The 22185-nt window shown below is 39.9% G+C and overlaps 2 pseudogenes; one reads left to right on the forward strand and one right to left on the reverse strand.

Moving 5' to 3' along the window:
- Positions 1 to 4596: 4596 nt before the first annotated feature.
- Positions 4597 to 6244, reverse strand: LOC146636451 (E3 ubiquitin-protein ligase RNF19B-like; annotated as a pseudogene).
- A 1957-nt stretch (positions 6245 to 8201) lies between these two features.
- LOC146636452 (uncharacterized) lies at positions 8202 to 19973 on the forward strand (annotated as a pseudogene).
- Positions 19974 to 22185: the final 2212 nt, after the last annotated feature.

A 22185-nucleotide genomic window follows, 5' to 3' on the forward strand; every position in this document is an offset into this window, starting at 1 on the left:
AGGAAGATCTCTGTTGAAAGAAGGCTTTCTATGATGTTGAGGGTATGGATGTTTTGAAAATCCAATTTTTGTGATTTTGTTTGTTGTTTGCTTTTTGCTTCTTTGCCACAAAAACTAGTTAAACTTCCTCTCTTGAAGCTTAAAACAAGTTCACCACATGTGCACCATTTTAATTTATAGCAAGAATAAATTGTGTATGCCTCTATATTTTGTATAACATGTGTCTTACATTTTTGCAAACAACTGCAATAGAAACACACCTGATTGTACAGGTGACGTGTGAATTCTTGCAAATGTGATAGAGATAGAAAGTGAAACTGGGTGTCAGTGGACCTGAAAAAGTCACTCAACACATATTAATGGTTGAACTTGTCAGATATTTTCAGCCTGACTCACAGGATCAGAGACAATTGTGCTGTTAGGGTTTGTTTGGTGTGTATTTGTTTCCAGGAACAACAAGTTCTTTCAAAGCATTTATGACATGTTCTTTGTTTGCTCAGGCTGATGTGAAGTGAAATTATTTGAAAAGCTAAACTGTCAAAGGCAAAAGTAAAAAAAAAAATCTTACAAAATGTAATGTATCTGTTCTATGAACCTATAAAGTCTGTCTCTTCTCCATACACCTAGTTTAAAGTTGTCTGTTGTTTGTACAAAGAACATTGGTTCATCTCTTGAGTTTAGTGCCTTCTTCATGCTTCAATGATTCAACGATGCCAGACCCCAGTCTCTCTACGCATGTATTAGACTGAAAATGAAAAAGCAGCTGAAAAATAATAAATAAATAAAAAAAACGTGACTTTTTAAAGCTTTAATATAGTGAGTGGTGAGTAATGCCTTCACTATCCCCAGAGATTTTGGATTTCATCCATAGGTTATTCCGCTTCGAAATGACAGGGTTCTGTCGCATTTCAAAACTGCGTTGATGATCTTTGTACCAACGACAGAGCATAACTTGGAAAAATAAGAAGAATTTAGGTGAAACTGAAAGCATCCTCAGCCCTCTGGCATCAGACTCTGATGTCTGCTGAGCGCAGACAACTTGTGTCAGTGTCGTTACCATTATTATTGACAGACTCTAAAGGAGCACAGAAATTCTCATCCCAAAAAGCTAAAAATGGGGACGGTCTACTGGGTCAAGGTTCAAGGACTAAGGGGTGAAACGAAGTGGATCGATGTGTGCAACACTGATGAGGAGTTTAACAGCATGACCATGAAACATCTGAAGGAAAAAAAATAAGGCACTGTTTTTCATATATGTTGGATATCTCAGGTAAAAGCTCTGAAAGACAGAGTGAAAGCTTGCTGTAATGTGACATTTTTACCCTTGAGCTGTGGTGTTATATGTCTGTGCATTTCTAGACAATTATACAGATGCATTTCATTGTATTGTATTTAAGGAAAATTCTGAAGCAGTAAAATTAGCTAACAAGCACAGACGTATATGCTTCTTTGTGGTTCACTTCTCACTAGTATATATTGCCATGAAAACTTATGCTGGCTAGGTTCCAGATTACACTCCTTAGGATCCCTGAGAACTCTGTGTGCAGACAATAGAAAGATGAATTTTTAGATTCACTCTTATTATATAACAACTTTATTGTTTAACAAGAATTAATGCACGGTTCTCAAACAGAGCATATATTTATAGCCTTCTTTCTGACCTTATATAAAATTTTCATGCCGGCTAATCCTACGTATGAATTCACTTTTTTTTTTAAAATATTTATTCTTTATTTGCTCGGAAACTGTTAAACCCCATGAGACTTCAGCTGATGGAATAAAAACATATAACTTTCTTCGAAATGTCAATTCAAATACCTCAATTATAATCCGTCACTTTCCCCCGTGTCTTGACGCTAGAATTGTCATATTGATAAGTTTGTTCACTTCCACAGTTGGTATTTTTTTGTTGATTTCTTTCCTGGCTTCAGATAGACTAAACATTATTATAGCAGCTCTCACAGTCCTATTGACCAAAGTCCTTAAAGTTTGTAAAATTCAATCCAAGTTTCAAGTTTTATTGTCATGTACAGATAAACAGTGTAGCCACATTTATCCATAATGAAATTCTTTGGCTTGTGCTCCTCACACATTAGAAAGTGTGCAGTTATATTAAGAAGAAAATAACAAGAAAATAGCAGTAATAAAAAATAATAATAAAAACAAGTATTTAATATTTAGAGAATTTAAGACAAGTTGGTATTTACAGTTTGTGCAAAATAATAAAAAAAAAAGTCTTCCGCCAGAGGACTGTACGAGGCAGGATTTTCGTCTTATCCATGTAACTTCCAGGTTTATCCTGGGCTTAGGTGGTTCACTTGTTACCGGGGAACAATTGGCCCCTCAACAATAAATTGTAACTATTAATCCCAATTTTGCTAAATAAAAGGATCTGGGTTGCATCAGTCACATGATTACCATTAACCAATGCACAACTTTAACGTAATTTAGCATCAAGTCGGTGCATCACGTGATCTCCTTGGAGATTGATTAATTTTTTTCATAATTTTAATTGATAAATGATGCTTGAGTCTTTTCAGTTGTTCTGCAGAAATGTTCAGCCTTGCTTGACAGTCGGTGTGTATTCTTCACTTTTATCTTCTGTGTCTGTTTCAGATCAACAGCAGATTATTTTTGAAGGAAATGAGCTGTTGGACGGTGGCACTCTCACGCATCCTATCGTTAGTTTTAAATCTTAGAGGGGGGTAACCTGAACAAGATGTTGAAGGAAGAAGCAAGGGTCCCAAAAACCGAAGTATGGAAAACCTAGCTGACATGTAAATCCTTTCACAAATATTACAGAATAACATGTCAGTGGTCCAGGTGCCCAGTGACTCCTGAGCAAACTGGGAAGTCCCCCCAGTCATATCAGAGAGATTATCTACAAGTTCCACTGAAGCTTGCTCAGCTGTGGTGAAAGGAAAGCTTTCTAAGGCAGAGAACTGAGAGAATGTTTTCTACTCACCCCACAGAACTAAAGATGATGATGAAGTCCCGTTTCCACAGATTTTGTCTGTATGATTTATTTTGATTAGTAGTTTGTATAAATCAGCTGTTGCTCTGCCACATAATGAAGAGCCAGTGAAACATTTGGTATCAGTAGCACTCAAACTCTTTAAATATCAAATGAACACTACTTCAGTTCATGACATCATGATCATTTAGTAAAAGATTCAACTCAGCAAAAAGAAAAATGTCCTTGAGTTACTGACAGTTACAAAAAAGTGCGTCCTGCTCGTTTTATTTATATATATCAGACATTTTTCTGTTTTGCTTCTACTCTGCTGTGAATCTCTCAAAGAAATCTAAAACAAAATATCGAGCATGAGAACCATAATATGTAATGAATGTTGGCTCTTTTCTCTGTGCCACACAGGGTTGGCTGGTTTTCTGGGAGTCACAAAATCACTCATGCGACAGTATACTGCCCTCCCTCATGTCAACCCCCTGAACACAAGTGACGGCAGTATACTTGTAGTTTAGGACTTGGAAAGTTCAAGGTTGTGATTGACACAGTGGCAAGAGCAAATAAGTAAATCCAAACTGACAGAGAATTTTTTTTGGCACAAGGAAACGTAAAAACGAACTGACCCCCTCAGTGACATTGTTGTGTATTTTCCTCACTACGCAATGCATGCAAAACAAACTAAAAAAAAAGAAAAAAGGATACAAACAAGTTCCAAAAACTTTTGCCAGTTTTTCTGGCAGAAAAACAGCTGCAAGAGAGACGGACCAGGGAAGTGAAAAAAGAGGTGAGGAAAGGAAGGTGATAAATTTGTCCAAAGGAGCAAAACCATTATGGGAAGAAGGTGTTGAGTGTAAAGACACAACAAGATTATATGATGGTGAACAAAACACAGCAGCAAAGTCAGCCAGTCTGATTTTCTTTGTTCTAGGCTGGCTTGTTTAAGATCGGTTAGTTTCTTCTGAGAAAAAGTGATGTCATGAATATTTCTGTGCACAAGATTGGACAACAGAATTTACAAATTCAGAATCTCTATAATGGACGATTTTGTTGCCTCTATGAAATACAAGTGCTAACTAGTATAAATAATATCCTGTGATCCAGATTTTTACTCATCAATCACTAATATAATACAAAGCTCTCCTTTGATTTCTTTCTAATCAATCATTTTGTTTAATGCTTATAATTTAGGAGCTACTGATCCACTATGTGCATGTTGATACAAAACAGAAGAAATGCAGCACTTTTTATAAGTTCTTTATTTTTCACATTACGCTTAAACTACAGGCTAACATTTTGTCTCACAAGAAGACCTGATGCATGATGCTAAGATTTCATTTGTAATAAACTGAGTGCTGATAAAAATGTATTCATATTTCATATTCACAGACATGTTTGAGTAAAAGATGTATAATGATCTCTCTGCACAGTTACTGACTTACAGAAGAGAACAGTCTCTTGTTGGGCAATTTAAAGTTCAGCCAGTAGGAGGCAGAGAAACAAAGGCTGACAAAATAGAGGTGTCTTTTGGAGCTGAGATACGCAACATCGTTTTTTTTTTTATATCAACAATTGTTAAAACGTTGAAGGAAAATATAAACATTCTCTTAAATTGTTCATTTGTCTTGTTTTCATGTTTTGCTCCACACAGGGATGGAGGTCTGCCTTGGCGCGACCCCACTGGGGCAGATTCTGAATGGTGAACTGGAACATTCACGCTTTAGTTTCAGGCAGACAAAACAGAACTCCATTTTGCAGCGAGGACATTTGATATTTTTACAGTTTTTTCTGTTATGCTCCACCCTCAGGCCACATGTAGGACAGACTCTAATGGCAGGGCAGCTGGTGACGCCCTTTACTTCAGGCAGATCAATGGTTTTACATGTCTGCAAAAGTTGCAGGTCCTTGTTCTCACAGCCGTCATTGTCACAGCGTTCAGATCGAAGGCCTGAACCCTTCCATGGTTTCAGACACTGCCAGCAAAACTGGCATTTCTTCTTCTGATCAGCTGTGCATACGACACACTGGACACACAGGTTGGACAGATCCTTCCTCTCTACATCTGTTTTACACTGAGGACACTGATGTGGGAAACAGTGTTTTAAAGAAAAGAAAGAGACCTCCACTTTAAACATTTTTATCAAAGTGAAATAAGCTGAAAGGTCACAATAATAACCATAAATCACTTACTGGCTGAACCTCACAGTGGTCTGCAAGAGCCAGCCGGGCCATGCTCTCTTCAAAGTGCTGCATTTCCTCCACAGTCAGATCAGCCAGTCTGCGCACCTCCTAGTACGACCACTCTTTATTACACTGCTTGGTGCCGTCCACTAAAGCCGGACATCTGAATTTGTAATTCCCCTGAAAACAACAACAAAAAAGACTCACTGTATAATTAGAGAAATAACTAAGAACTGAAGTCCAAATCTTCAAGGCTCTTACTTTAATTATAATAATTATAATAGTACTTTGTTACATTTATATCTAATAAGCTACTGGCTATTTTCACAATCAAATCTGACAAACACACAATGATAACCTTTTATAAAAGTAACTTATTCCTTGAAATTCCTTATACCAGTAGTACCCAACTATTTAGCTTAAACAATTTATAAAAAAGCAGGATCTTGACCTAAAAGGTAACATTTGTATAATAATTTCAGCTAAAAAAAGATTTATTTTAACAGAGCTCAAAACTTAAATAGAACTTTGTTGCACCACTGTTAACCAAATTAAACATGAAACTTTATTTACAAGAAAAAATAAAGGGCTACAAAGACACAACATACCTCATCCAGCAGAGAGCGACACCAACGTGTGAGAGATTCAGGAGTGACAGCGTGGCCACAGGACATCTCTGCTCTGAGAGAGTCATCACCTGAGGAGGGAGTTAACAACAACAAATCAAACATGTTACTGGTTTAGAGAGGAAACAAAGTCAAACTAGATTTGCGTGTCAAGCTACCCCTCTACACATCCAAATCCAACAAATCCCACACAGAGTGCATCATGTAAGCTGCTTTCTATCCCCACTCCTCCTTTTATACTGTGTCTGACTTAATCACCATCATATCTGTCTTTGATGCCTGCTCTGGTCTGTGCTGGAATCCAGCTGCTGCTTCCACAACAGAAACAAAACACCAAATATAAATTATATTCAGAAAAAATAAAACAAATCTTACATGATGAATCCAAGTCATCCTCCCTGTTGACAAACTTCAGGGTGGTGTCTAGAGGGTCGTATTTCTTCTCCACCTGATCCTGTCCACAAATGCTCATTCTGGGGATCCAGCACTACAAATACTGTAACATAAGATTTATATTAACATGTCAGCCTGCATACAGACCACAAATAATGACTGTCATTCTCACAAGATAGGAGTTTGGACTGAAAGGAGGATAAATGCTGTCTGATACACAGAGTACTTAAAACGTAAAGGGTTTTGAATCCAGAAGCTCTCAGTCTTAAAACAACTTATTTAAAAACCTCCTGTGAGGTGTGGCGAGTCACTCAAGGAAGTTCCAGCTGCTTTTAACTTTATTACAGAACGTTAACGTTTCTCTTTCTTATGAGATTGTTATTACAAAGTAGTACACATGTCCACAACATTTTATGTAATATTTTAAAATAATATGAACTTAAACTTGAAGGAGGCTTCGTAGTTATTTAAGTGGATGAACTGAAGATATTAACAGGCGATTTGTTAAAGGGAGAAATGTTATGTCTTCGCTTGTTGGCACAGCTCTAGCAGTTTTAAAGACTTCCGCTTTTATTTTAACGCTCAGCCAGAAGTAGGACAGCCACACATTTAAGTATTCAAATAAATATTACATTTACCAGGAATCACGAGTCTCCAGGGTCCAGCGGTGGGTCCTTGTGTGTCTGTCGCACCTCCTCTCTGTCGCACTTCCTCGTTCAGCGACGCTACGGCATCGAAAGTGAAAGTTTGCTGAGGTCGGTAAATCAGATAGGCTGCACGGTGAGTACTCTCCTGTTTACCCTCCCTTTTTACTACTCACCGTTAGAAAACATCATCATTATTGCTGTCTGGACTTACGGGTTATAGCGTCAGTGCGTTTGGTACTTTATACTGAAGCTGTGATTGTTTTACTGTTGCTTGAATGGTCTGTTTTATGACCCCCCGAAGGCGGGTAAGCACAGCTAAGAGGCGGCAGCATGGTTCAATAACACTCGAGACACAGACTGTTACTGTGGACGCATTCATTCAAATTTAAAGGGTTTACAATTTAAATTTGAATTTAAATCGAAAATCAGACGTTTCAAGGTTATTTTACTTATAGCACATTTGTAATGATAGCACATTACCAAAGAAACCCGTAAAAGTATCGTATTTATAATGTTGCTTTATTATTACCAGCTCAACTTTACTTTAACGAGCTTTATTTAAGGAAGCCACATAACACAGTACAGTGACGTTATTGCAGGAAGAGAGAAAACAGAACAAACGAGAGGAGGCAGACGCGACAGCGTCACACAGCTGTTGCAGATGACTCTGCTGTTCCACCACATCCTAAACTTGATGTGTTGGATTGACATCTGGTGACTGTGGAGGTCATTTGAGTACACTGAACTCATTTTAATGTTAAAGAAAACATTTTGAGAGGATTTGAGCTAACATAGTGAGTTATCCTGCTGGAAGCAGTCATCAGGAATGGTCCACTGTACACCACCAGCAGCTTTAACTGTGGCTATACGGCAGGATGGATCCGTGCTTTCATGTTGTTTATGCCAAACTCTGACCCTGCCGTCTGAATGTTTGTTGGTGCCTTTCTGGTTATCCTCAAATTCTGGAATGCCAAACTGACTTTACATCCTGGGCCACATACAGCAAACTTTAATTTTAAGTGGGCCAGACCAGTGAAGCTCCCCCTTCTGTCAGTGTAAAGAAGTTTAACTACACAATGCAAACCTGAGATATGTTATTATAAGAAAAAAGAAGCGCAATTTCAACAGCACTTTACACACAACTGTTATCTATTAATTAACTATTTTTGGCTCAGTATGAATGGCCACAGGGAAGGTTTTTATCAGGAGAAAAAGCTTCTTAAAAGCTTCTTAATGTCTATGCTAATTTTCCAAAGCCATCTAATTGACTGGATTGACTCTCCTGCTCTAACTTCTGCTGTATCTAATATCTTTCAACAGAATGAATCCAAGCATCTGACAGTAAAGTTCAGGAGTGAAAATGCCGACACACATCAGACGGACATCAGGATGAATCACTCCCTCGTGTCGAGGTTCAGAAAGAAACTAAAAAGCCTTCCTGTTGCAGGTAAGTAGTATAAAATGCAGCAGCTTAAAGCATGTGGCTCTGATTAAATGATGTGTGACTTATATTCCTTACCCTCATTGACTTACTTTTTAGATTACTATGGCCTCAAGAGTCCAGGTCTTACATGTTACCTGAACAGCGTGCTTCAGGTGCTTTTCATGACAGAAAACTTTCGTGACGCTTTGAAAAGGTTTGAAAAAAACTTTATTTGGGATGTTTTTAAATGTGGCTTTGTTGTCTTGAGGAGATGAACACAGCTGTCATAAGTTAGCATAAAGCCTGGATGAATGGGAAAGAAAAAAAAAGAAGAAATGTAGGAAAATCAGAATAAATCAGAAACGTAGAGTATCACAGAAAATGTTTGTTTTCTTTTACTCTTTGACTCAGTTTTAAGAAACAAGATGAAGTTTTTCTTTTATTTAACAGAAGTGTCAGATTGATGTGAAAGTGTATTTCTTCCAGGAGTTAATACGTGTTAAAATCTGGAAGTAAGTGGAAATATAAAGATTTTTAATCACATTACCTTTGTTTCCTGGTTACATATTAAGCAGTCCAGATCATCGGAGGGGCAGGAAAGAATCACCAATCGTTGACTCAGAGCTGAGAAGGCTGTTTGATGATTTACAGAAACAGTTGGCCGAAACACGTAACATCACAGAGAAGCTGGGCATCACAGATGGTGAGTTTACTTGACATGCCTCACTATTCTGTGTGTGCATTTGAAATGCTGTAACAAATATATTATCACTGGTGCTCTGGTAATAATTTTGCATCCTCTTCTATCTCCCTGATCTTCAGTATTTGAACAACGTGATGCTGCTGAGTATTTTGAGAAGATTTTGTGTATGACGAGCCAAGACGCTTCCAAGGTGCGACCAATATACAGCTCTGTTTACTTTAAGGGCACAGTGTTCATTAATCAGTGCTGAAATTTGAAAATATCTAGGTACACGTGTACAACGTACAGCACAGCAGGCACCAGCTGTAGCTGTCTGCTAATCGGTGTCAAAAGCGTCCTTTGGAAAATAAAGAATCCGATTTTTTATGTACCATAAACACGTGTCTGGGTAGTTGAGTAAAACTCAATATATACATATATATATATACACAAATACATATATCTATCTATCTATCTATCTATTAGGGGTGCAACGATACTCGTATCGATATTGAACCGTTCGATACAGTGCTTTCGGTTCGGTACGCATATGTATCGGACAATACAAAATTTGTAATTTATTTTATCAACTTTCCTTCTGACAATGCTGTCTGTCTGTGTTGAGCGCTCAGTGAATCTGCGTTCGACTACTCCGCCTAGGCTGCACTGTCGAGCGCAGATCCACTGAGCGCTCAACACAGACAGCATCGTCAGAAGGAAGAGCGCAGGGCAAGCCAGCAAGACAGAAGTTAAGCTCTCCTTGCAACATGGCAAATTGAACCTCCCCCACCCTCATTCAGATCTGGCGTTTGGAATTATTTTGGTTTTCATGTGACGTATGACCCTGAAGGTCAGCGCGTCATGGACTAAAGTAAAACAGTATGTTGGATGTGCCACGCAATGCTCAATTACATGGGTGGGAACTAGTGTGTTAGCGCAGTTAGCTCGTTAACGTGTTGGCTGTCTAGCCCCACACACGGGGCGATCAGGGGTAGCTCGTTAAAGGAGATTGCCATGTTGTGGCGTTAACGTCATTTCAACGAGATTAACGCTGACAGCACTAGTGGGAACACAACGAATATGACTGCACATTTACGCCGACATCATCCTGGTGCAAAGACAAGTGGAAGCAGACAAAAACAACAAGCATGCATGCTACAAACTTTACCCGAGTCATATAGACAGCCGTTAGCACATGATTCTCCTTATGGGGACCTGATATGTTTAATATTGTGGCGAGCTCAGACAAGGTGGAGACGGAGGTGTCGTTTGGTCTTGCTTCCCGTGAGCTAGCCAGGGAGCACAGCCGTTTATTGACATCTGCAGAAGAACACTGCCGCTAGCTAACTGCTCAGCGCGGCAACCGCACAGCAACAACAACAACAACACACAGGGCGCCCTCTGACCCCGGAAGGACACACCGTCGCAGCGAGGGGGCGTCACCCGTCACTGTGGCAACATAAACAAAACATAACTGTACAAACAGAACCCCGAACAGCCCTGACCCGCTACATAGCCCCCACCTAAGAGGTCAGTCGTCCCCGACGACCCCACTACCCCATACAAAGTCCTGCAAATGTCCAGGTGCCTTCTTTTGGTGCACCGGCCGGTCACGACCGGCGGGGGAAAAGTCACTCGGGTCAGAACATGGGGTGCCACCATCATCCCACTTCTGACACCAATGTGGCGAGCTCAGACAAGGAGGAGACGGAGATGTCGTTTGGTCTTGCTTCCCGTGAGCTAGCCAGGGAGCACAGCCGTTTATTGATATCTGCAGAAGAACACTAGAACCGCTAGCTAACTGCTCAGCGCGGCAACCGCACAGCAACAACAACAACAACACACAGGGCGCCCTCTGACCCCGGAAGGACACAACGTCGCAGCGAGAGGGCGTCACCCGTCACTATGGCAACATAAACAAAACATAACTGTACAAACAGAACCCCGAACAGCCCTGACCCGCTACAATATGCTGCTGAGAATATAGCCCAGAAGAAGCGTATAGTATAGCTTTTATTTTGGAAAGAGCCATTTCTCTGTAATAAACTCTCTTTTCCAAAGACGAGTGATTCCTCAATCAGATACAGGGCTTGCAAAATCGCTAGCCCGACGTCCCGGGGCTAGCGATTTTTCCAGTCGGGCTACCAAAATCTATCTCTGCCCTGCCCGTCGGACTATTGTAGGAAGGAAAAATATATGTCAATGCTTTTGCATTCTTTCGGAAATGTAGCTGGGTAATTATGTCATTGGCATCGATGAGCCACTGTCAATATGTGACATATTGAAATTGCGTTTGAATTTGTGCTTGTTTTTTGCTTTCACTTTGCAATCGCGCGAACTGCGTATAGAGAGCGACAGTACTGATTGGTGAGTGATGATAATTTGCGCACCAATTCCTCTGACATCGTCTTATCAATCGTTAGCTTACTATGCAAACATGACAAGTGAAATCTCCCGCAGCAAGCTTAAACATATGAGAGGTTGATCGCGCAGAGAATCGCTGACCGTTATGTGTGTGTGTGTGTGTGTGTGTGTGTGTGTGTGTGTGTGTGTGTGTGTGTGTAAAAGCAGCAGGATATATATTTTAGTTCTGCTGAGCCAAATAAGACGGGTCAGGGTGAAGAAGTGACAGCCAAAGAAAAGCTTACCACAAAACGGAAAAGTTATGACAAATCAGACTATAAGGCAAAAAGAAAGTGCAGTTTTATGGTTTCATGGACAAAAGAATTTCTGTGGCTGCAATATGTGGAGCTAAATAACCAGGGCTGCACATAAGTGGTCCACAGGTGCGCATTCGCTGTCAAAATAAAAAACGCGCACAAGATAAGAAGTTGTAACGCGTGTTTGCGTACATAAGATTTTCAGGAGGAGGACAGACATTTGTTTAGAACTCTTAAAGATGTCGAAGAAGCAAGCTCCTTTAAGCAATTACTTTGGTGTTCCTCCACCTCCAAAGAAATGTCAGGAGTCCGAACCACAAAAGAAGCACGTATTCTCGGAAAAGTGGTTGCAGGAGGTGAGCTGGCTTCAAACAAATGATGAACGCACAGAGATGTGGTGCGGAATGTGCCGTGAAAATCCCACTCTAGCGGACAAAAACAGTGCTTTTTATATGGATGCAAACGCGCGTTGCAACTTCTTATCTGGTGCGCGTCTTTTATTTTGACAGCGAATGCGCACATGCGGACCACTTATGTGCACCCGTGTGTTAAGGAAAATGTTATAAAACACTTCTTCAGTAAAGACTCAGAGAAGAGAAACACAGACAGTTTTACTTGTTGCTTAGCAAGGGCAGCTCTGAGCTCTAAGAGACTCGCGCTGAGCACTGCCCCGGTCTTTATTTTATACTTCAGTGTGTGTGTGTGTGTGTGTGTGTGTGTGTGTGTGTGTGTGTGTGTGTGTGTGTGTGTGTTCTGATCAAAGGGTCAAACATCCTTGGTCAGGAAGAGGGTAGTCTCCCCCACCCTAGATGGTTCACCCTAGATAACACCGTGAGGAAGTCCAGCAGTTCAAGCACTTAGACTAGAACAGACGTAGTTACGTTAATCCTACCGTAAAACAATAAAACAAGGTACGACCTCTCTCATGCTCCCAGGATGTGGTGGTGAACACCCTAGGATGAGACATTCTTTCAATATGCCACCAACTATATACTTCTACACACAAATGATTACATGCAGCATTCTACCATATGCAAACTTATATCACTAAAAGATTATACTGACTACTAAATACAATTTTCCATTGACACCGTGTAAATAACATAACGTTCTGCCGGGTGTGTTGTTGGTTTTCTCTCGATTTCTGAGTCGACAAGCGCCTTTGTTACTGGGACCAGTCATTTTAAGAAAGGCCCCCATTAGAACCCATGAGAAATGCAAGAAATGCATTATTGCTCAGTCTGCAATATCTTTCCCAGAACAAACACCAATTGCAAATAACATACTAAAAATAAACCTGAAAAATCTGTTTAGAACAGCATACTATGTTGTGAAGAGTGAACTACCACTGGCAAAATTTAGCAGTTTTTGCAAACTTCAAAAAGCAAATAGCCTAGATCTTGGTTCCACTTGTCTCTTACCCGTGACTTCAGTGGAAATTTCAAATTCAGGATCTGACACAGACTGATTCATGTCCTACACAGTTCTTACAAGTTGATAGAAACTTCTGTTCAATTAGAACCAAGTATTTGAGTTGATGATTTTTATACAATGTTGTAATTTGTTTTTCAACAATTTTTTGATTAATGTTTTGTTTCCTTTACAATATTATACTTTAATGTATAATATTGTAAAGGAAACAAAACATCAATCAAAAAATTGCTCTCTTTTTTATTCGGGCTACTTACATTTATTTTGGGCTACCAAAAACTGAAGAGTCCCTGCCCGAAGGGCTACCAGGGATTTTGAAATTTTGAGAGCCCTGAGATATATTTAGTTTTTTAATTACTTTTGTTTCAGCAACATTAAATTTAAAAACTGTACTTTTGAGTTAAAATATCTATTTATAATTTTAATAAATGACAAATTAAAAAGGCATGAACATTTTTTTGTATTGAAAAAATATCGAACCGTGACACCAAAGTATCGAACCGAACCGAACCGTGAATTTTGTGTATCGTTGCACCCCCACTATATATATATATATATATATATATATATATATATATATATATATATATATATATATATATATATATATATATATATATATATATATATTTAAATATATATATATATATATATATATATATATATATATATATATATTTAAATATATATATATATATATATATATATATATATATATATATATATATATATATATATATATATATATATATATATATATATATATATACTTTTTCAAATATGTGCATTAGCTGAGTTAGAGTGTAAAGATTAAAATACTTAGATTTACCCAAGACAATATAAGAGAGGGAAACATAGTCAAAGTATTTTGAATTCTGCATGCAGAATTATGAAGCAGTGCAGATGGTGGTAGAAGTTTAACTTCCAAGGAGAAAAAGTTTAAAAAGGAATCTTTTTAAAAATGTAAATGTTGGTGATTCTATACAGACTGTTTGTTATGTTCTAGTGAGTGTTGACAGGTTAAAAGTTCTTTTATACAATGCTTAACAAATGAATTAGAGCGCCACCGTGTGATAATGACTTTAACCGCATTCACGATGTCTTTAATCAAAATGATAGTTTTAATTCTAATACACTCAACAAAAATATAAACGCAACACCTTTGTTACTGCTCCCATTCCCCATGGGATGGACGTAGAGACCTAAAATTCATTCCAGATACACAATATAACCATCCCTCCCAAACAGTGGTCACAAATCAGTCCAAATGTGTGGTAGTGGGCACATCTGCCATATTGAGATAATCCATCCCACCTCACAGGTGTGCCACATCAGGATGCTGATCTGACATCATGAGTAGTGCACAGGTGTACCTCAGACTGCCCACAACAAAAGGCCACCCTGGAATGTGCAGTTTTTTGCGCTATTGGGGGTCTGGGGACCCAGAACCGTCAGTATCTGGTGTGACCACCATTTGCCTCATGCAGTGCAACACATCGTCGCATGGAGTCTATCAGATTGTCAATTGTGGCCTGTGGAATGTTGGTCCACTCCACTCCACTCGTATACGCCGGTCAAGCACATCCCGAACATGCTCAATGGGTGACATGTCCGGTGAGTATGCTGGCCATGTAAGAACTGGGACATTCTCCTCAGCTCTTTCTGGGACAGTGGCGCGGCTGCCCCTCTGTTAGTCTTCCTTGGTCTCTTGTGTTCTGGGGGCCTCTGGATGTCTGGAGTTTTGATCTCCTCCATACCTGCTTCATGCCCTGAAGGACGGGGCTGTGGCCCCCCCACACCCTCTAGCAGATCATTACATGAAGGAACCTTTTAAAAAAACAAGCGCGTCCATGCTCACAGGTGTACACACGGGTGATCACACTCACAAACTACACCCTTTTGGCTCCTACCTCAAAGCACACTGTGTTCTGTTGATCTTATGTGCTGCACAATAATGTTTAATATTTAGTATTTACTGTCATATTCCCATATATCATTGTGATGTTGTTTATTCTATTACTCTTGTTCGCTTCGGCTTGTTTTCTTTTTTCTTTCTCAACAGGTGATCCAGGTGATCGATATATGCATTTTATCTTTTTTCCTGCCCATTCTGTTGGTTTTTGTTTTTTGCCCTTCTCCCCCGTCCCTCTTCTCAGCTGTTTCTCTTTCCCTCTTTCTTTCTCTCCTTCTTTCTCCAGTCAAGTCTGTCCCGTATACAGCAAGTGAAAATAAAATAAACAATAAAAGGTGAATCAAATGGACCATTATGGCAAGGCTGGGATGGTCAATTTGGTAAAGTAAATCCGTTGGGCATCTTTCTTTGCCTTTAGACAATAATTCTGATGGCAAAAGAGCCAAACGGGACAGGCAAAAAAAAAAAAAAAAAAAAAAGAACTGGGACATTCTCAGCTGCCATCTGCCCTGAACAATGTGAACCATGATTCATCCGTGAAGCGCACACCTCTCCAACGTGCCAGACGCCATCGAATGTGAGCATTTGCCCACACAAGTCTGTTACGGCGACGAGCTGGAGTCAGGTCAAGACCCCGATGAGGACGACGGGCATGCAGTTGAGCATCCCTGAGACGGTTTCTGACAGTTTGTGCAGAAATTGTTTGGTTGTGCAAACCAATTGTTCCAGCAGCTGTCTGGGTGGCTGGTCTCAGACGATCTTGGAGGTGAACCTGCTGGATGTGGAGGTCCTGGGCTGGTGTGGTTACACGAGGTCTGCGGTTGTGAGGCCGGTTGGATGTGCTGCCATATTCTCTGAAACGCCTGTGGAGACGGCTTATGGTTGAGAAATAAACATTCAATGCACGGGCGACAGATCTGGTTGACATTCCTGCTGTCAGCATGCCAATTGCACGCTCCCTCATTGCTTGTGGCATCTGTGGCATTTTGCTGTGAGACAAAACTGCACATTCCAGGGTGGCCTTTTGTTGTGGGCAGTCTGAGGTACACCTGTGCACTACTCATGATGTCAGATCAGCATCCTGATGTGGCACACCTGTGAGGTGGGATGGATTATCTCAATATAGCAGATGTGCCCACTACCACACATTTGGACTGATTTGTGACCACTGTTTGGGAGGGATGGTTATATTGTGTATCTGGAATGAATTTTAGGTCTCTACGTCCATCCCATGGGGAATGGGAGCAGTAACAAAGGTGTTGCGTTTATATTTTTGTTGAGTGTATATAATCCATGAACTTTCACATTTCCCATTTTACAAAAAAAGCAGAAAAAATTAGCAGAAATTACTTTTTTGATTAATAAGCCAAATGAGTTATTCATTTGCATTCCTGAACAGAAAATAGGAGTAGATGTAGCAATAAGCCTGCCAAATTATTGTACTTTAATCTAACAAAATGCTTTTGTCAGTGCAGTATAGCTCTAACAGTGTCTCTGATTACACGGGTGCACAGCAACAATTGCACTTTTTTGTGTCCAGATCTTTAAAGGAGAGCTGAATCACAGGACAACATGCTGTAACTGCGACATGAAGAACGATTCCAGGAGCTTCTTTTGGATTCTGCCACTAATGGTGGAAGATTCAAGATATAAAACCTACAATGTGGTACTGAATTTTCCCCCATCAAAAAGAAGGGTATATATTTTCAAAATGTTAAGAAAGCAATCTGTTTTACATAAAATCTTCATGGTGTGCAGGAGCAAGGTCTCGAAGCTTTCTTTGAGTTACAACAAGTATCTGGTGATGACCAGATATACTGCAGCCGCTGTGATGAAAAGCAAAATGCAGACATTGTGAGTGATGAATCTGATCTCTTAAAGTTTTTATCACAAAAGATGAATGCCTCTGGTTCATGTAGTTGTTTTTATGTTGTGTCCTAGAAATGGGAGATAACTCAACATCCAGATGTTCTGACCCTCCTGCTAAAGAGATTTACCTTTGACTACAAGCTGAGGCGCTACGTCAAGCTTCACTGCAAAGCTGATGTGCCTCAAACTTTACACATGGAGGTATTTTAGACACAACAGGGAATCGTTTCAACTTTTATTTATTACATTTAATGACTTTGTTTTATTTGTATCTCTCCAGAAATATACTTATGAGCTCTACGCCGTGGTTAACCACTTTGGCAGTCTAACAGGAGGACACTACACCGCAGAAATCAAATCATATGAAAATGGGCAGTGGTACTGCTTCGATGATGGATGGGTTAAAAGTGTAAGGGAGCATAATTTGACGAGTCCTCAGACAGTTAAGTTTAACAACATGACATTAAGTCATTAATTTATTATTATTTTTCATTTTCCAGGTCAAACTATTTTTGGCTAAAGAAAACCCACTGAGGTAAACACTTCTTTTTGTCTAATGCCACATGAGGAATATTTCCTGAGCTAGAATCAAGTTATGTCTGACATGATGCAGCTGTGTTTCTAAAACCCCTCCCCAATAACAGCTCTTCTACAGCTTACATCCTCCTGTACAGGAAAGGTAAGTTTTCTTAAGATCACCTCTTGTAATTTTTTTTTAAATTAATGAATATAATTTATTTGAAAGGGTTAACCCAGCGGAAAAAGAAAATTATTTCCTACTGTTAATTCAAAGTGAAGGTTTGTATGGTTGTACGGTCTTTACCTTTTGACAGGGGTGGGCAATTCCAGGCCTCGAGGGTCGGTGTCCTGCAGGTTTTAGATCTCACTCTGGGTCAGCACACCTGAATCAAATGATTAGTTCATTATCAGTCCTCGGCTGTATCCCAATTCAGGGTCTGCAGCCTTAAAGGCCTCATTTTAAGGCCGATTACGTCACAGCGACGCGACGAAGGCTGTCCCAATTTGAAGGCTGCTCGAAATGCGGCCCTCAAATGCGTCCTTCATTTCCCTGAATTTTAAGGACGTGGCGGTGTAGACTTCGTGGCCCAACATATCCCAGAATGCATAGCGCGGCGGTGGGTGTGGATGATTTTGCCGAAAAAAAAACGGCGGATGAGGGGCGCCCGAAGAGTAAACTTTAAGTAAGTACTGAATATTATGTCACTTATTTATGTGCAAATGTTTACTAACGAAGAACATTAAAACATTACTGTTGGCCACATGTCGGCAAAGTTATGTGACATTAGTGACGTTTGTACTAACTTGGTTTTAAAGCCTTTACTTTAAAATATACACCGTCCAATAGCTGACCTTAATCTTACAGAGAATGATCAAAGCTCATGTAGAAAGAAACAAACAAATGAACAAAAGATTTTCTCCTTCATTTCTGTCAAACAATGCTGTATGAAACGTTTCCAGCTGTTAGTATCATGGTTGCTAGGCAACCTGGGAAGCGCAACGGAGGCTAGACCGTCCCATTTCACAAGCCTCGCACTTCCGGCCTTAGCGGTCTTTAAGTACGCGGCCCTTGAGGATCGTTGCGGCTGCGTACTTTAAGGCTGCAGACCCTGAACTGGAGAACTTCAAGACATTTTGAGGAGGTAATTTACCCATTTCAATCAGCTGTGTTGGATCAAGAACACATCTAAAACCTGCAGAACACCAACTCTTGAGGCCTGGAGTTGCCCTTATGATATATATAAACTGATGTTGTGATTTGGAGCCAAATAAATAAAATTGAATTTAATTGTAATTGAAGGTGACATTATTTCACTAGACTTAGATGTGAGGTGTTTCCCAAAAGCTGTAGATAAAAATCATATTAAGAGTATCTGAAGAATGACTTGGACCTGTAGGAGGAGCCAAAACTGCATGCTTTAAAGAAGTACTGGTTGTTTTTGTTTCAGTTTTAAGTTCTTTCCCTGTTTTGAAGAACACTAATGTACAAATCAGAAAATTAATCAGTAACACAAATTGATTAAACTATTTTTTGCACAATTGATTTGCCAGTTCACCTAAAATATTCATTTCCTAAAAGCCAAATGTCACTTAATACAGCTTTTCTTTTTTATGGAGTGCCAGTTGTTTTGCCACACACATATCAGACTGATGCAAAAATGATGGCATTCATAATAAATGCCATGAGAGCAATAATCTCTTCTCCAAATACAGATTACTCATTGATCATTCTGTGTTTTACTAATCTTCCATTTTTCTGTTCAAAGTGAGAAAAGAAGCTCCAAAGACGGATGGAAGTGATCACAACGCTCAGTGTGCACATTCAGACGTCAAGGCTGAAGGAAGGAGTCATGAGACACACAGAGGAGACACTGCTTTTCCTCATTATCAACCAGAGAGATATGATGACAAAAGGAAGGACATTTTAAAGGGCTTCAACAGTGATTTGCCAAAAAGCTGCCGTGATGATGGAGTTTTGGGAAAACTGATGAACTTTAATGGAGAACCGGATAAACATCCAAACCAAAGAGCAGCACGGATAAACAAAACAACTGAACATCAAATGAGTATTAAAGCAGATGTTCAGTGGCTTGATTCATATAAAAAGGCACACATGTATCCTGATATCAACAGAACAGAAAATTTGAGAACACACAAAATTCATGGGATTCAGCAAAACATTCCCAAAAGAAACACCAGAAGGTACGAGACACTTCCTGGGAGGCTACAAACAACACTGGTACTGAGACTGGAACAAAAACAAGTACACCAAGGAGTAGCCCAGGAAGAAGTAGACAGAAACCTGTAGACACAAAAGCTGAGGAAAAGAAGAAGGAGGCACTAAAAGAAGCATCAATACAAGGAAACAGCCTGTTAGACAGAGAAGGAACAGTTCTGTCACTGCTGCTGATAAAAGGATTGTAATGGTTACTGTTGTTCAGTCCCGGACCCAACAAACTACTCCAAGAGTTACCGTACAATCAATGAAGCCTCTAATTACAAAAAGTCAGTAAATCAGACCAGAAATTTAAACTCCTTAAACAGCAACAATATGAAAACACAGAATGTTGTTACTATAGACAGCAAACTCGGGACCAAACACAAGCAACAACAAACTACAAGCGAGACAGAGAAAAAAAATGTTATGAAAAAACCTTGGAAGTGATGTTGTTAATTGTGACAGGTAAACTGTGATCAGGAATGTATTTGTTTACATTTTTATATGTCAGTGTCTTTCTTATTTACTATTGGCTAATGCACATAGGTAATCATAGTTTTACAGTTTGGGTCTCTCCACATGTTCTCTGTAAATCCAAATAAATCACTAACAAACTGTGTTTGTATTTAAAATGTTCAGTAAATTCTTTAATGAGACTTTCTGCATTTGTGTTGTCAAGATATGCAGTTGTTACTTGCTGAAGATCTCAAACACACCTTTTTGTATGGTGGCCCTGAGAGGTCAGATGCAGTACAGCAGCTGCAGAAGTGACAGAAATGAAAACATATGATGGACTGCTGTAAAAAAAAGTGATAAATTTGCATGTGTGTAGAAAACCCTTGTGTTCTAATAACATGATTCATGTGTGATTTGTGAGCTTTTGTGGCATTTTTTGGCTTCCATCATGTTTTGTTCAGCTTTACTTCTGTTGTGTTTGTGTGCTTTTGCAGCATTTTCTATTTCCTGTGTTTCCTGTGGTTTCAGTAAGTTGGTTTCAGTAAGTTCTTTCTCTCAGGGCCACCATACTTTTCACTGAATTGTCAAGATGTTGTACATGGTACACGTTTTATAATGGAACTGATAAATACTATTTGCAGTGATTTTCAATGGGATAAATTTTAAAGAGGAACAGCTGATAAACAAACACACCCTGCTGTCATCATAAACTGAGATATGAGTTTAGATTTCCAGTCAGGAGATGTCCAATAAAGAAACACATTCACACACTTGGTTATTTAAGTTGTTACATGCCGAGTGCTGCACAGGAACTATAATGTAGACCAGGGGTCGGTAACCCTAGGCACGTGTGCCACAGTTGGCACGCGAAGGGTTAACTGATGGCACGGCCATAGCTGGACTGGCCATCGGGCATACCGGGCATTTGCTCGGTGGGTTTTTTTTTTTTTTGTAACGGTATAAACAATGAAAGGTGGTGGATTGGCCAGATGCTGGCCGGTGTGTAAAAATAACTCAGTTCTTTGGTGGTGGCATTGCAGAGCTTCCACAGATTCAGTAAAATTAACAAGTAGTGGAGGCCAGCAGGTGGATGAGGGAGATCGGAGGCAGGACGAGGAGAGACCCGAGGCGGCCGCCGGTCCGAGTGTCAGGTGAACTGAACTTCAGGTAAGAAGTTATGACCTGCAGTCTGTCTGTGTCAGATATAAACCAAGTTTAGGTGGAGTTTATTTTCATTATGCTGACTTTTTACAGTCAGTTACAATAACTCGTACTGCGTGCTAGCTAGCATGACAGAGTTTCTATACAGCTGGGTGGGTGCTTTGATGTTACTGATGTTGAACTTTATTTAATTCATAAGGTTAGTTAGTAGAGTTGCCAACCGTCCCGTAAAAAGACGGAATCGTCCCGCATTCAGAGAAAATATTACGCGTTTTGTGTTGAGCTGAGAGGTGACGCAGTTTGTCCCGTACTTCAGCTAGAATGAAAAAGACACAAAGGTGGATTTATTCTGTCGTTACGCTGTCAGCTGCCTCTTCTTCTCTCATTCTCTCCCCCTCCCTCTCCTGTTTCTATTTCAATCATGAAACTGATCAATGATCAGCTGATCGGCTTTTCTCTCTCTTTTGTTTATCGCCCACTTTGCGCCAGAAAGAGGAAACCAGCGGATGTCGCGCTAAACAACAGCAGCACGTTTAAGCTTGATCAGCTGTTGTTAGAATTTATATAATATTAATTTCTAGTATTAGCTGATGTTTGCTGGAGCCACAGCTGTAAAAGCTGCTGGTCATGAAATCGGTTTGGATATGTGGTGAGAGGGAAATGGTAAATGTATAGCGCTTTACTAGTCCCTAAGGACCCCAAAGCGCTTTACACATCCAGTCATCCACCCATTCACACACACTGGTGATGGCAAGCTACATTGTAGCCACAGCCACCCTGGGGCGCACTGACAGAGGTGAGGCTGCCGGACACTGGCGCCACCGGGCCAGATTTTTTGTCCCAGTCCAGTCCTGTATGCAGCTCATCTGCAGTCTGGTGTTACCTACATCTTCCTATTTGGAAGGCAGAATTTCCGAGTTCTGAGTACAATCGAAAGCACCACGACTGCAGTTTCTGTGTTGGATGTAAAAAGCGCACATGGCAGCGGTCAACGATGGTCCAGGCGTGGGATTTCTCTTGTGGAAATATGCACATTATTTTT

This window comes from Diplotaxodon limnothrissa, linkage group LG3 (genome assembly GCF_057381915.1).
Source record: "Diplotaxodon limnothrissa isolate DT_005_m linkage group LG3, D_limnothrissa_male_GT1.1, whole genome shotgun sequence".
NCBI classification, from domain to species: domain Eukaryota; kingdom Metazoa; phylum Chordata; class Actinopteri; order Cichliformes; family Cichlidae; genus Diplotaxodon; species Diplotaxodon limnothrissa.